At 40.1% G+C, this 15,644-nt stretch overlaps 1 long non-coding RNA gene across 1 annotated transcript in view; it reads left to right on the top strand.

Moving 5' to 3' along the window:
- LOC116157226 (uncharacterized) overlaps window positions 1–15,644 on the top strand; it is a 45,528-nt gene that overhangs the window by 19,334 nt on the left and 10,550 nt on the right. The window contains exon 2 of the long non-coding RNA XR_004141223.2: window positions 15,101–15,155. This is a non-coding gene — a long non-coding RNA (uncharacterized LOC116157226). The remainder of the gene's footprint in view (window positions 1–15,100; window positions 15,156–15,644) is intronic.

Here is a 15,644-nt window from a genome sequence, read left to right as displayed (position 1 = left end):
CTATATCCCACAGCATGAGCACAGCGGTGTCGGTATGTCAGGAAGGCAGAGGTCGGCCCTTCTGAGTGGAAAGGACAAGTGGAAACAGTAAGCTCCACCCTCTCGAGGGCTGAGAACAATGGCTCAGGCTTCCTTATGAAAGTTCTCAGGCCGGAGACCTAGCCAACCTCATTTGTACACGCTATCAACTTTCACGTCTACAGCTTTTAAAGATTTATGATTACTATCGTCATCCACTCACCCACATAATCACTAGCCTTTCACTTTAAAATGGTTAAAAATTGTTTCATAGATTGCAGATCATTAATGTAAATTAGACTATTTCTATATTTGATTTCTTAATTTTTAAAAGGAAAAGAACAGCTCTCTCACACATACACACTCTCTTTTTTTTTTTCACTTGAAAATTTTAAATGGCTCTCCAGACACCTCTTTCAATAACTCTTGCCCTCCAAAGCTAGGCTGCCTTTTAATTTCACGTTAAAATAGCTACATTGGGACCATAATATGATTAGAACTAATGAATATTGTGGAGAGAAGCAAAAAATTTTTTATTTAAAATCTTTAAAAAGTATAAATACTTCATGTGAGTAAGGACCTATGGTTCATCCCAGCCCAGCCAAGGAGTCAATTTTGATCCTGAGGCTAAATCACTTGAGCGCATGAGGCCTTATCTTCCTGGTCTGCTCAAAAGGCTCGTGACTCGAGAAGCTTCTTCACTGAATGGTAGGAAGCAACTGTACTTAAAATCAGTTGCCATCTCTATAATAATAATAATAATAATAATAATAATAATAATAATAATAATAATAATAATAATAATAATAATAACAAAATTGTCTACATGCCAAGGCAGTAGAAACTATGTATACAGTGGATCTAATAAAATCTTGTTTCCTTTTTAAGGAGCTCTGGACACAGAATTAGCAGGATGACATCAGATTGACATTGTATAAAGTTTCTAACTTATTAATGAATATTCCAAATTTACTTAAAAAGTTCTCTCAGAAAGAGTTCTTTATTCTTTTTTTCTTATTGAGTTATAGTCAGTTTACAATGTTGTGTCAATTTCTAGTGTAGAACACAACTTGTCAGTTATACATGAACATACATATGTTGATTGTCACATACTTTTTCACTGGGAGCTACCACAAGATCTTGTACACATTTCCCTGGCTATACAGTATAATCTTGTTTATCTATTCTATAATAATACGTGTCAGTATCTACAAACTTCGAACTCCCAGTCTGTCCCTTCACACCCCCCTCCCCCCTGGCAACCACAAGTTTGTATTCTATGTCTATGAGTCTGTTTCTGTTTTGTATTTATGTTCATTTGTTTTTTTCTTTTCTTTCTTTCCTTTTTTTTTTTTTTTTAGATTCCACATATGAGTGATCTCATATGGTATTTTTCTTTCTCTCAGAAAGAGTTCTTTATTCTTTTCTTTATTCTTGACTAGCTTTTTTTTTTTTTTAATTGATTCCTCACACTTAATCCAGGCATCTGGAATTTGCTTGGTAGTTTCTGAAATCTAAGGTGGTTTTGCCAGAAAGACTTGGATGTCAAATCTGTACTGTTTAAGGGCGTTCCCTTTGGAATGAACTGTTGTTCCTGAAACATGGTTCCATCTTTCTTAAGGTCTTGGCAAGTCTTAGCAACTCCTCTGTCCATTGTAACTTCCCCTCTGTGGAGGTCTTTCTCTCAAGGCTTGGGCACAGTTCCCAGTCTATAGTCCCTTTTCTCTGTGACAAAAGGGACTTTCTCTAGGCTTTCCTCCTACCACCCATATCCTATAGTGTCTGATTTCTCTATAACACACTTTAGGAATGTTTGGTGAGTTATTTTATATAAAGACAGTGAGATTTGTTGAGTTTTGCAGAGTTTTTAGAGGCAATAGCCTGGAAAAGCCTGGAACAAGATGGTTAGTCTAGGCGTCAGAGATGTGTAGGCTAATTTTGCTTCTGAAATCTTGGGCCAGTGTCCTCACTACTTGGCTTTATTCCCCTCTGCCCTGGACCATTGAGGTGGAGAAGAGGCTTTGGCTTACTGTGATTTGTCATGACAGCCTGTGAGCCCCCTGAGAATCTCCCCATCGTTGAGACTGGGTAGACGTGATCAGCTCTCCAACAGCCCAATGATCAAAGCTAGAGATTCCAGCACAACAGCCAGATACATACAGCTTTGCAGGATGACTCCAGCCCAAAGAGAAGACCACAAATAGGCTTGTCAGCAGAAACGAGCTAACCTATGTTCATTTTTCTTCTTCTAGCTTCAGTATCCTTATTTTTCTGCTTAGTCTGGAGCTTATTTAATTCTGCTATGGAATTTTTAAAAGCTAGGCATTTCTGTGACAGTTCTTATATTTGGTGAGAAATGATGAATACACAAAATGCTTCTGGCTTTAAAAGCATTAGACATTTTGAAATGGCAGTATATATTGATAGATAGAATCCTGGATTTCAGGCAAAGATCTAAAAGTTCTATTCCTTGACCTGTAAAGCAGAGAAAACAGTACTTACCTCATTCTCACAAAGCTCGTTGCAACTTAAGGAATTATATCTATCGTTGTATTAAATAGCAAACAAAAACTTTGGAGAAGACATGTTTACAGATAACCTGATAAGCAAAAATAAAACAACACAATAATTTGATTTAGTTATGAAATTCAGAAATACAGATAGATCTGCTTAAATGCAAGTAAACACAACCTTGAAGCATCACTTGCTCCTAAATAAGAGCATGTTTTAAAATAGAATTTTACTTAATTTGAGAAAGAAATGTGTATTTGTGGACATTGTTTCATCTATGTTTTCAGTTGCAAATGTGTATCAACTCGATTTTTCAGACAACTGACCATTGAAAGTTTTTCAAGTAAGTGCACCTGAGTCTTAGAATAAGGGGTCTTTATTCCCTGAAGGAGTAGAAAATGCATCAGTAAATTTTTATCTTCTTCTTTGAATCAGCTTGTGCTTCAAAATTTTGTACTTTTTTCTGGTTGGGGATTTATTTGTGTTCCTGTTAATGTGAAGAAATTATGGACTTCAGTTCCCAATCTGTCCATGCTGTGTGTTGAGGGCTGGAAGTAGCGACAGTGAGATCAGGGAAAGAGGGTAAACAGAATATAGGGAAGAGGCCAAGGATTCTAAGACAGCTGATTGGTATTAAAAGAGGTTCAATAAATAAATAAAATAATAAATAGATAAATAACAGAATAGGTTCTATTTTTCTGTTGAGCATTTTAATTGCATTGTTTTCCAAATTATTCATGTTAAACCTACAAATGATATGGAACTACAGTTTTTATATATTTTTCCTACCCCCAAAGAAACCATATTCATGAGAATCCTGATTTATCATGGATAGATCTGGCCCCAGAGGAAAAGGAAGTCTTGTTAAGCATGTCCGGGGAGAAGTGGTCTATCTGGGGCTACAAATGTTCTCCTGTAGGGTCAAGTACAGTCTCAACAAAATGCCTCCGTGGCCACATTTCTCCCCAGGTGAGTTTCCCTTCCATGCCCACTCACATTTCCCAGGAACTGCTTTGTTACAAAAAGAATGAAATTCCAAGATTTTCATGCTTCCCCCAACTTTCACAGTTGTGGGGGCATCTCCTAATCTAATGTCATTCTGTGCACTTGTTTGGGATTTCTTCAAAATTATTCCACTGAAGTTTGACTTCTGCATATAGCTGCCATTCCAATTATATTTATATGTTTATAAGGTGGTTCACTAGGCTAGGCATTGCAGAACATTTTTAAGGACTGCATGCATTTGAAATTGGGAAAATTAAACGTTTGGCAAAATATGCTCCATGGAACGGCAGTGCCCCAAAATCCTCTTAGATCTAAAGAAATATTTGGACAAATAATTTTGGTCAGTGCTACAAACCATCTACCCCTCTGGGTTAGCCACAGTGCATACTAATAAACTGAAGCTCTGAGAAATCCTGTAGAAAAGTACCCACTTCACTGTATTTAACCCAGAGTTTCTCAATCACTTAAGACTCCTTTTTCTAGTGCACATGTTTGCATGCTGTGTAACAGTTTTGGGAGGCATACCCTTCGAGTACTTCGGAAATGAAAGGAATTAACATTTGAGATGAGATAATACAGCAAAGAATGGTCAAGATCGAACAAGGGAGACGGGAGATATGACCATCCCATGTTCTAACTGCTCTGAACACCCCGCATATATATTCAGAATTGGCCAACAGCAAGACTGGTATCCCTGACATCACTGCCTAGAAATGCTGGGGCAGAATCAGCAGGCAAAGTTATACGTAAATGAGTTGGGGGTCTACATGCCACAATACTACTAGAATTTGCCTTGACTACTTAACCCTTAGATTGGGCAATTAAGTTTATATCATCATTTCCAGTGCCCACACTGCAGTAACCCAAATTAGTATTCATATTATTAAAGCCAATGAAACATGTTCCAGAGGTTGTCAGGTTGACAAGTCAACCAAGTCATTGTACATGGTGATAGGACTCCTAATTGACCTCAGACTTGGGGTTCATACTCCATGCTCCAGTTTCTTCGGAGAATAAAATTACAAAAATGCCACCTCCAAATCAATGAGAGGACATCTCAGTTTTAAAAAAAAAGAAAAATTCAAGCCCGCCTGGCCAGGGAGAATCATCTGGCAGCTGTTTTCTAAATAACATGGAGACATCATCAGGACAGTAACACCGTCCCTGCGCTAAACCCCCAGCAAGCTGGACAGGTTGCCAGAAAACAGATATTTTTAGCCCTGTGTTACAGCTGAAGACCTGACCACACAGACTTCATATTCTGTGAGACTGAATTTTCTTTCTTTTTCCAAGCTACCTTGCTTAGCAAAATTGGGCAATTTATCACACAATGGCCTGCAGCAAATTTAGTATATGCAAGTGATTAGTTTGTCTCTTCCCCCAAGCAGCCGTGATGTCGTCAGGGAAGAGTGGCAGCAGAGACGGAAGGTCACTTAGAACACAAATTCCCTGGGGAGCCGCTAATGGGCTATTGACCCTTCCCCACTTTAGGTCGATGCGTCATATTTGATTCTGATTTCTTGAGATGTAATTTCCAAGTGGTGGCAGTTCAAAATCTACACAAGATGGGTCATTCTATGAAGTTTTAAGCATGGTATTATTCACGCCATGAATGGCAGGTGCCAGCTATTTGGACTGGAGATAATTTTACCATTTCCAGCTAGCCCCAAGGCAAAGGAAAAATACACTATTGACAACATTAGTTAAGTTATTAACCAAGAGTAAATTACATCTTCACCCCTGCATTTAACACCCTTTCCTCTCTCCCCCTTAGCCTGTTTCGCTGAGGTCTGGGAAACCAAGTCTACACTTTTGGTGTTGTGTGTCACTTGGGTTAATTATTTAATGTGAATTTAATGAATCCCTTTCCTGCTAACTTTTTATTGCATTGCCATCAAAAAGTCTATGGGGGACATAAAACTATTTCGATAAAATGCTAGGTTCAGCCAACAATCCCTAATGGAAGAGAATCAGTGCAGATAATCAGAAATGCCAAATGGGCCAGTGGGCCTTACTTTTTAATTTAAGATAAAGACTTTTTGTTATCCCTAACAGAATTACCCTTATTCATTCTAAGAACAAATATCAAAGTCGATAGGCATTTGAGAAGCATAGTCAAACCAATGCATTATCCATGCATGTCAATTCCTCTAACAGCGGGGGAGAGCAAAGAACATTTTGAGACGTTGAAGGAACCCAGAGTGGAGATGAAATGTTTTTCTCGGCTCAATTGTACACTGACAATGAAGAAACTGTTGGGAGACGGCGGGGGTGGTTTTGAGGTGGAATACCAGAGGTGAGGGAAAGGAAAGAGAGGGAGAAATAGAGGAAGAAGAGGACAAACTAGATGAAAGGAAGGACCTGGATGGTCCAACAAATATGCAGTTGCTGCTTGTTCCTCCCACTGTGCTGACTCAGCAGAGGTGTCAAAGAAGCAGGTTTTTCTCAGGCTCACCGTGTCCACCCTCAAGCTGTGCAAGTGTGACGTACAGACAGGAGGGCATGGATGTGGGAAGACAGCAACAGGAGGTAGAAAGCAAGTTTCCTTGAATAAATACTGTATGGTATACATTCATACATGGAATCTAAAAAATACAACAACCAGTGAATATACCAAAAAAAAGCAGACGGACAGATATAGAGAACAAACTATTGGTTACCAGCCAGGAGAGAGCAGGAGGAGGGGCCATATAGGGATAAGGGATGAAGAGGTACAAACCATTAGGTATAAAATAAGCTAAAATAAAATAAGGATATATTGTACAACATGGGGACTATAATATAGCCCATGTTTTATAATAATGATAAATGGAGTCCAGCCTTTAAAAATTGTGAATCATTGTGTTGTACACCCATAACTTACATAGTATTGTACAGCAACTATATTTCCATTTAAAAAAAAATTTAGACCTCAGGCCACAGTAGTAGATTCAGAAAACGGGTATGTAAGAAGCTCTAAATTTCTTACAGCAGTAAACTTATTTTGAAATCATCGATTTAGCAAAAGGGAGATTTTCACTCTCCAAGACTCACGAAATTACCGAACGAGGCCAATTTCTGGTCTTCCATGGGTTGCTGCAAAGAAAATTCTCCCTGCAGGTACGCTGTCTATCTAGAGCCAGAGATATTAGAAGCAATTTTATGAGCAGGATCATTAATTATGACCTATGAAATTTTAATAGGTATCTTCTTCGGATCTCATGTAGGAGCTGAGATCAAAGTGGCTGCAAACCATGGACACAAACTCGGTCATCAGGAAGCTTGGCAAGCTCGTGAGGATTTGAGATCTCTCTGTACTCTTTTATTTCCATTGCTGATGCTTTGTTAAAGGCAACATGTGTTTAAAATACATACGTACATATGTGAATGTATGTGTTATATATATGTACACACGCATACACACATGCACATATATTGTCGCTTCTACGGAGTTTTATTTACTTAATCCTGGTGATTGTACCAGACCTCGTTGATTTTACATATTTGTATTTCTAAGGAGTACTACTTCTCTTTCCTAATTATAATTAAGGGAAGGTATGGTGTAGCTGAAAGATAAATGAATGTGAAATTAACCTACATTTATTCCAGGTCTGTCATATAACAGAAGTGTGCCCTCGAGCAACTGGCTTAACTGATCCGGGCTTCAGTGTCTCATTGACGTGAGACACTGGTGGGTCTCATTCACTCTTATGCCTGTGAGACCCTGGTGTGGCATGAGAGCTACTGGAAAGCAGGGCTCCATGCTTACCAACATGTTTGTCTTTCAGATCTAAAATTCTGTGGATACACGTTTCTCTAGATTCCAGGAAAACGGGGACAATAATAATACCTGCTTCCTAGGCTTGCTGTGAAGACAAAATACCATAATCCTTGTAAAGCGCCTCCAAGGGTGACCAGCACACAGTACACATCCCACACCTGCTCGTTCCTCTCTTACTGTCTTTACTATTCCTGCTATGTGGGAGGAAACAAGGCACTTACAAAGAAAAGCTGCTTGCAAATGCTCTGAAAGGTGGAGTAAGTAAACAAAGCTCCGTTGTCGGTGCCCTGGGTGCTCCTAAAGCCGCACAGCGACGCTCCCGGGGCTGCGGGTTACGGGGGGGGTAAGCGCGTGCTCCTGTTCTTCCCAGATCGATACTCGCTTGCCCTGCGCGCACGGAGAACGAAAGCTCTCCAATCAAAAACAAAGAAAATGAAAACAGTTGCTCCTGAATGCCCCTCTTTGGGTCCTGTTAAAATTGACTGCAGGATCTAAGGACTCAGGGAAGATATCAAAACCAAGCAACTGGCCTGGCTAGTTCACTACAAGACCCAGCTGCTCAGATGGACAGTCAAATGGGCCACTTTCTTCTATCTATGATAGACGTCATCAGAAATAATATTCCTACTGCTGAGTCTAGCTTAGAAAATGGTACATTTCCTGCTGTTAACCTAAAAAATTTTCCTATGAATAAACTATGTTGAAATTACAAATTACTATCAAGATGCTTTAGCTGGCAAGTTAAAATTATTTGAGATTTTTTTTTCTCTAACGAATAGTCTTACTGGTCAAGGCACTGTTTTCCAACTAGGGCTCATGTCTCAGTAGCGCATGAATGACCATCTATTTCATCAGGCTGGGTTTCCTTGACAGTCTAGCTCAAGTTCTAGCTGTTAGAGGTGCCATCCTGTTCAACCTTGTCTTCTCTAGACTCTTCCACTGATGTGGCCAGTGGCCTCTGTCTGTGGTCTGGGGTCCCTTGAGTTCCACAGCTGTGCTGACCAGTTAGAAGGTCAACAGCAGCCTCAGCCCACAGTGGCAGGGAAGCCACTAAACCTCGTCTCCATTATTTCTTCTGCTGCTCCCCTCTCCTCGAGCCTAGAGCACAGACTGGATTTCTGCCTTGATTTCCCTCCAGGCCTCCAGCTGCAGCTGGAACTGAAGCTCTGTTCTCCTCTCTGAGCTGCTTGGATAAATCTGCACAGCCCAGCCAGAAGCCGAGCCTATGCCGCGAGTGGCCCCAGCAGCCACCTGGCAGGCTCTGATATCACCTGCTCCCTGGAGGGCGAGTACCTTGTCCAGGTCTTCACCACTGGACTTACCCAGCTATGGACCAGGCTCAAGGATGCCACACTGATTCTTTGCAAGGATCAGTCTTGAAACCATTTCATGTCTCCAAGCCCTTTTCTTACCTTGTCCAGACTCTTCCTCACCCCCAGTCAGAGCTACTGATACCTCTGCAGGCTCCCAAGTTAGATGCTAAAGCTGTGCCACCCAGGGACCTTTGCTCCTTCTCTGCACCATCTACACTGCCACCAGCAGTGTTTGGGGTGCCACGGACAAGCTCTCCTTCCTTTCCACAATGCTAACATCAATTTTCCAGAACTTACTCTTTTATTCTTCCACCTTCCATATCTACTTGCATTTGTGGGCGTGGTCACTCCTTGGTCATGCCAAGGGTCATTCCTACTCTTCATGATGCTTTTAGGACCATGCTTCACAGCCGTTTGAAAATGCACTCCAGGGAAAATGGGATGTCAAGTAGGTGACAAGTAGTTGCATTCCACCTATTTCTTGAATGAATGGAACCAGTGAATATTCAGGGATGGTATTTCATAGGTGGCTATATTTTCATGTGAAGGAAGGGTCTTTGGCTTGCTTACGCTGCAGACTACTGAGTGGACCAAATGAGATTAAGCACAGAAAACCACTTGTCAACTCTCTAGTGCCGTATAAACGTAGTTTCTCAATAGAGTTAAGTGACATTCATTCCTTACTAATTTTAGTTTCTAATATGCTATTGGGCTTATTTATTCTGCTCATCTAGTAGTTACAAATTTCTCAGCATTTAGGTACGCACAAAAAGAGAACTTAACTTTCTTTTTCTGCAGCTCCATCGAATCTCTGCTTCAAGTCCTATTCCACCAGGTGACAGGGGGCTTGATTTTTGTCACTTAGTCACATTGGTGTTTTCTAACATTTCAAGATTTCCCCTTCTCCATTCTCCCCAGGGTTCATTTGCATACTGGGGATCTTATGTCACAGCTGGGGGACAAGAAGAGAAGGCAGGAGAGAGACTCTAGTTTTCGGCTGATGAGGCCCTCATTTTGGCAGTTGCTGCTGATGCTCGAGTTCTCAGCAGCCTCCAGCCCATGGCCGGTGCACTGTGTCCACCACCTCAGGCCCCGGGGCCCCCTCTCTGACACCCCCTTCCTCTTTTGGAGTCACGGGAAGCTTTGGGATGCCCTCACACAGCACTCCAGGGGCTGCTGGACATTTGAGAGCCCGTCCCATGTGCTGAAAAACCCCGCATCACTATTTCTGGAACCTAGTGCTCCACAAGACAGGGCCCCACGGCTCCATCACTGCTTTTCTGATGCATCTCCATCTCCACAGCCCGAGGACATTTTTAGCAAGGCTAAGGGAGGGAACGATTCCTAAAAAAAGCTCATCCAGCACTCTTGCCCTGTCTTTTGCTTGTTAATCGAAACTCTGGCTCTCACGCTCCTGCACCCAAGCTTCTGAGCCTAAAATTCCTTCCTCAACCACTAGCCCTCATAAAGCTCACACAATTCTATTTGAAGAGTTTATACTTTGTTGCTCCTTTTCTCAAGGCAGGGAAAGGGTCCTAAGGTAAAAGGAAATTTTTTGTATCTAGAGGGTGTGGAGATGACCTAGGAATATATATTTTTAGAACTTATTCAACTCTACATGTAACATACATGTATTTTCTTATATGTGAAATATACCTCAATCAAGTTAATTGCAAATACTCAGATATATGTCTGCACACACATACACCCTCACACACAGGATGGAATTAAAATATTACCCCCATTAAACGTATCTGGTCAATTTTGTCTCCTTTCCTGATAAGCAAGTCCTAACCGCAGTGCAGCACTAAAATAAGACTGTTCCAACTGAAGATTTTTTTTTCCTTCTGACATTCTTCTAATTCTTGGTTTTCGTTTACTTTAAATTTGCTCCCCTTATTCCACATTTCTTCTTTTCATAATTTGGTTTTATTGGTTTATGCTAGCTGTTTGATTTCTGCTCTGTGTATGAAACGCGTGTTCCATAGACATCCGTGCTGAGCTAGACCCCAGAGACTGCTCAGATATTCCAAATGGAATAACTAAGGTCCTTGGACTGAAGAAGAAAGGGGGTAAACAACGCTGTCTCTTTCTGCTAGCCCCACACAGGCATCAGAAGTTTCATTTTCTATGGCAACGGCTGTTTCTCTGTGTTGACACCTTTTTTCCAATAAAAATTTGTTAATAACCCACATTTTTGCAAGAGTCATCAACAAAGCACATTCAATAATTTTTGTCCTCAAATGACTGGACCGCTAAGAACACGAAATATTAAAAGGGTCCATATTTCTGACTTGTCACAGAAGAAATGTTGAATACTTGCATTCACAATTGAAATTATGGATTCTTAGGTCCTACTCTACTTTTTAATTCCACAATTTTGAGTTAGGAAAAAGTGTACCAAAGTGTTATCATAGAAAAATACTATATTTCGTATTCACCTATAATTTTGCGAGTTCTCAATGCATCAGTAAATCACAGCATAGATGTTTATTTGCATACCTGAATCATTGAAAGGTCATTGCATATCTTCTTCTTTATCGCCAGTTCCTTTGCAATGACACTGGTCACCAGTGAGTGCCAATCATTTTTCAGGGAGTTTGACAGGATCCAGGGATCTGGAAGTAATTAATCACATCAGAAAGAAGCGAGACGGCAAATTATATATGAAAGTGGACTTTAAAAATGAGGACACACAACATGTAAAACCAATATGTAAAACCAATATCATTATAAGCAAAATCATTTATTAAACAGCCAATTGAGCATAATGTTCAGCTTCTATCCTCCAAAAAGAAAACTTTGCTGATAAACAACTTCTCACTTGATCGTCCTTGGCAATCACAATCCTCCAGTGGAATTACAGAGGGATATCTGAATTTGGTGAAGTACCTGTGGACTTCTGGCAGTATATGCCATTGGCACATGCAGTGTTAATCATTTTCTTTTGCCACTTTCAAGTCTAAATTATTTTTAAGAGTCAAGAGATGAAGAATCAAGTGACTTTTATTGACCTGGATCTATTACCTGGAAAAAGTTACTCTCAAAATATAAATATATTTGTTGTTTTATATCTTTATGTGTAGTGATGAATATTGTTGCTATTATCACTATTAACACTATGTTGAGGGCCTCAGTCAATTAGAATGAATTAAATCAACAGTATCACATGATCAGTATTTAGTTTCTTTATTAAATAGAATTTTATGAAAATGAGGCAAAGCACAAGAACCCAAGGAGCATCAGGACACAGCTGGCGGTGGGTCATGTAATCTGGAGAGCCACAGCCAAATTTCATTTTTCCACACAGAGTGAGAGGTTTTCTCTATAATAACCTCATTGTCAATTTGAAGAATACTGAGGTATTTTCTATGTAGATTTGAAATATCTTCAAGTCAAGATTGAAATAACAATCAGCTTAATTAGTAAGTAAGCCTTATAACTAAACATTCCACATTCCAGAGAACCAAATGTTGTGATTGATTTTCACTTCATATTTGTGAAGGTACAGATAAAGCAGAAAGAGTCGTCATATCACAGAACACAATTCTCCCTCTTCTATAACATGTTAGATGTCCATCTCCCTAGAAACACTTCGATTAAGCCTATCTCTTGGCAGGATGGACACTAGAGGTTGCTTCCATCTCAAATTCTCATTATTGATAGAGAATTATCAATAAATTTTTTAAAAAACAACTCATTTTGTTATGAGAAAATAGGTTTTTGCCTCGTACAGGAAAGAATTCAAGAGCAAAGCATGGTGAAGTGAAAACAAGTTTGTTTAGAGAGAGACACACTCCATGGACAGAGGGCAGTCTATCTGACTCAGAAGGGAAAATGGCTTAGGGGATACACACTCCATAGGCTGAATGTGGGCCATCTCAGAAAGGTGAGAGGGAGAGAGACCGAGAGCTGTGGGGGTTTTTAGTTTAAAGTAAAAGCAGATACACACTCCATAGACAGAATGTGGGCCATCTCAGAAGGCAAGAGAGAGAGCGAACACAAGGTGATGAATTGTTAGGTCTTACGGGCTCGGTAATTTCATATGCTAATAAGTAGGAGAATCATTCCAGCTACTTTGGGGAAGGGGCGAGGATTTACAGGGAACACCTCCTGCCCCTGCCTACTTTTCTGACCTTTCATGGTCAGCCTAAGAACTGTCGTGATGCCTGTGGGTGGGGCTCAAGGTCTACTGGAGTCAAATGTTCGGCCATCTTGGTTCTAACCAGTTTGTCCTGTCCTCAGTTGCTGTGTCTTTCCTTCAGTGGTTGTGCCCTGCCCTCTATCCTTCTGTTTCAATTTCAACAAATTTCAAATCATAGACTACAAACAAAACAGGGATTTGCTAGATTCAAATATATGCAGAATTATTAGACGAGATTTCCAGTACAGAATCCATTATCCAAGCTAAATATTAAAATGTATTTCCTCTACATGGGATTTCATATATGCTATTTTCTCTCATTCTTTGAAGATTGATAGAAGTCTCCTGAGACTTTTTTCAAGGTATTATTTCCTTTTTTGAAATAAAAAAGGAAAAAGACTTCCAATATAACTTCGGCTGGAAATAAAAACCTTAGGGTTTTCATAGTCAAACAAACTCTGAAAATGTAAGTCCTGAAAAAAAGAAGAAATTAAATTTGGCCAATTGGTTTAACAATGAGATCATAACATTACTTTTAAGGCTTGCTGAAACCCTGAACGATTCTGTGGTATTCCTGAAAAAACAAATAGAGAAACTGATTGAGTTATGCGTGGCCAGCGCACTCCCAAGTAGTTCACTGCAAAGTGATGCATATTGAAAAAGACCATTTAAAGTTCCCACACACTAATGGGTCTGGTGGGCTCTGAATTAGCTGGTACTTTTCACAAAAAAAGATCTAGGCATCATTATGAACAGCTCAATTAAGATGTCCGCTCAATGGGCTACATTGGGCCAAAAAGCAAATAGACTGCTTAGATGAATGAACAAAGGGAGAGAAAATGTAGAAATACTATAACAGCCTTGTATAAACCTTGATGAGGCGGGGTAGTTTCAATGCCTCCTGCTTAAATTTAGGTGAGTAAATCAGCGTCTCCCATCATGAATCATTTGAGTCATTTCCGGAAGAACTCTCTGGGTACAGTTTTCCTGACTCTGGGAGGCAGTAGCCAGGTGCCTCGTAACATCAGAAGCATCATTCTTACCACATCTGTTTGGCTGCAGATGCCTTTGGATGGGTTCTGCTCACCTTTTTTCTTCTGACTCAGCTTAGGCAAACTTCCTGCCAGTTTCTGGGATGCCATGAGAGCTGGGGAGAGGAAACATGATGGCACACAAGTCTAACACCCCAGGAGCAACGTATGTATAAACATTTCATGAACTTATGATCCTGCCTTGGAGATGAGCTCAGAAAGTTCTCAGATGCTTTAGAGTTTCCTCCAACTTTGATAAAAAGTTTCCCACTGCATACCCTAACAAATTCATTCCATCCAAGCCACATCTCTCCTTTCCAATGGTCCTTGTCTCAGAGTAAAGAGAAAAAAATACATACCTGTCTAAAGTAAGCATAATCAGGATCCCTCAAGTCGCTTTCTGAGTGAGAAAATTCACCTTCCTTTGAAAAAAACCTGTAAGAACTTAACAAAAGACACAGCAAATTTCATGACCCTTAGATTCATTCAGGTTTTTTGCATAATTGTCTCTGACGGTCACATATCTATGATGGCTATACTATGTGTGTCTGTGTGTCTGTGTGTGTGTGTGTGTGTGTGTGTTCTTAGTTTTATGTTATTAATGGTTCCTACCAGGAGCTCAGCTGAAAAATGAATTTCCACAGGAAATGTTGAGAAAAGATAACAGTGAAGTTGCTCCTGGTTATCAAATGTGCTGGCAGCCAATTCTCCGATCAGGTTAGGCACAGAACTTGAAACATTTTTAATCAAAGCTGCTTCAGACTCTAACATCCCATGTGATTCTGAAACAACCCCGAGAAACTCAAAACCTGAAAAAAATAGAGTCCTAGAAAAGTTACATGACCTAACTGGGTCATTTGAACTTCTTGGCATCCAAATAGAGATGGGTACCACTCTCTAAGCTTTCAGACTGACGCTTGGTCCTCTAAACCAGTACAGAAATTGACAGTAAGTGTATAAAATTTTCATAGCAATTTGGCATTGCTGTGACAACCAAGAACATTTTGTATTTTACCAAAGCATCAGTCTGTAATAAGTTGGGGATTAAAAACAGACGGGTAAATAAAGAAACTGTCCTCTGCCACGGATGCTTTGCGTGCTGCAGTGCTAGACTGCGTTAAACCACAGCCGCTGAAAGCGTAATTTAGCATTTCAGTCAGGATCCTCTGCACTTTCAGGTTCAGCCTCTGAAGTTCCAGGTAACAGAGAAAATAAACAAATCGACATGAAATCAAAATACACCCACATGGGAAATGCTGAGACTCACCTTTCCACACTTCGACACATTAATATGTTTCAACTTCCTATTTCCCTCCAGTGGCTTTTGGTTCAGAAAACTGAGGAGGGCCTGAGAGACTGAACACCAGGGGAAGGTAAGATCCACGAGGTGCCTTTGCCTTCCTCTTAAGTTGGTGGATAAAAACCTGAATTCCTTTTGGTATTTTCGTTTGCTTTGGGGTGAGTTTCTGGCTTTTTTTTTTTTTTAACTTGCAAGATTTTCTGTCTTATTTGAGTATCATCAGTAGAGAACTGAGATTTTAAAAATCTGTACTGTGGAGATGGCTATATTTGCATATTGATTTCTTAAGATTAACCATCAGAATCACGAGGTGCACAAAGAGAGGGCAGGGGATAGAATACCACAGAGAGCTTGGAAATAAAATGATGAAAGGTGATTTGTTGATCGTTTATAATTCTCTGATTTTGAAGGAGAAGGGGCTGCTGGCTACTTCTATCAGATATCAAAGAGTTAATATCCACTTTTTAGAGAAATGTTTCCCAAAACACGAATGCAGAGTTGAGTCTAAGTGTGGTCCTCCGGAGCCTATCGATGAAAGAAATGCAGAGGAGTATTGACTTCA

Source organism: Camelus dromedarius, chromosome 13 (assembly GCF_036321535.1).
Source record: "Camelus dromedarius isolate mCamDro1 chromosome 13, mCamDro1.pat, whole genome shotgun sequence".
Taxonomy (NCBI): Eukaryota; Metazoa; Chordata; class Mammalia; order Artiodactyla; family Camelidae; genus Camelus; species Camelus dromedarius.
Note: the sequence above shows the minus strand (reverse complement) of the source record. Positions and strands in the feature narration are given on the sequence as shown.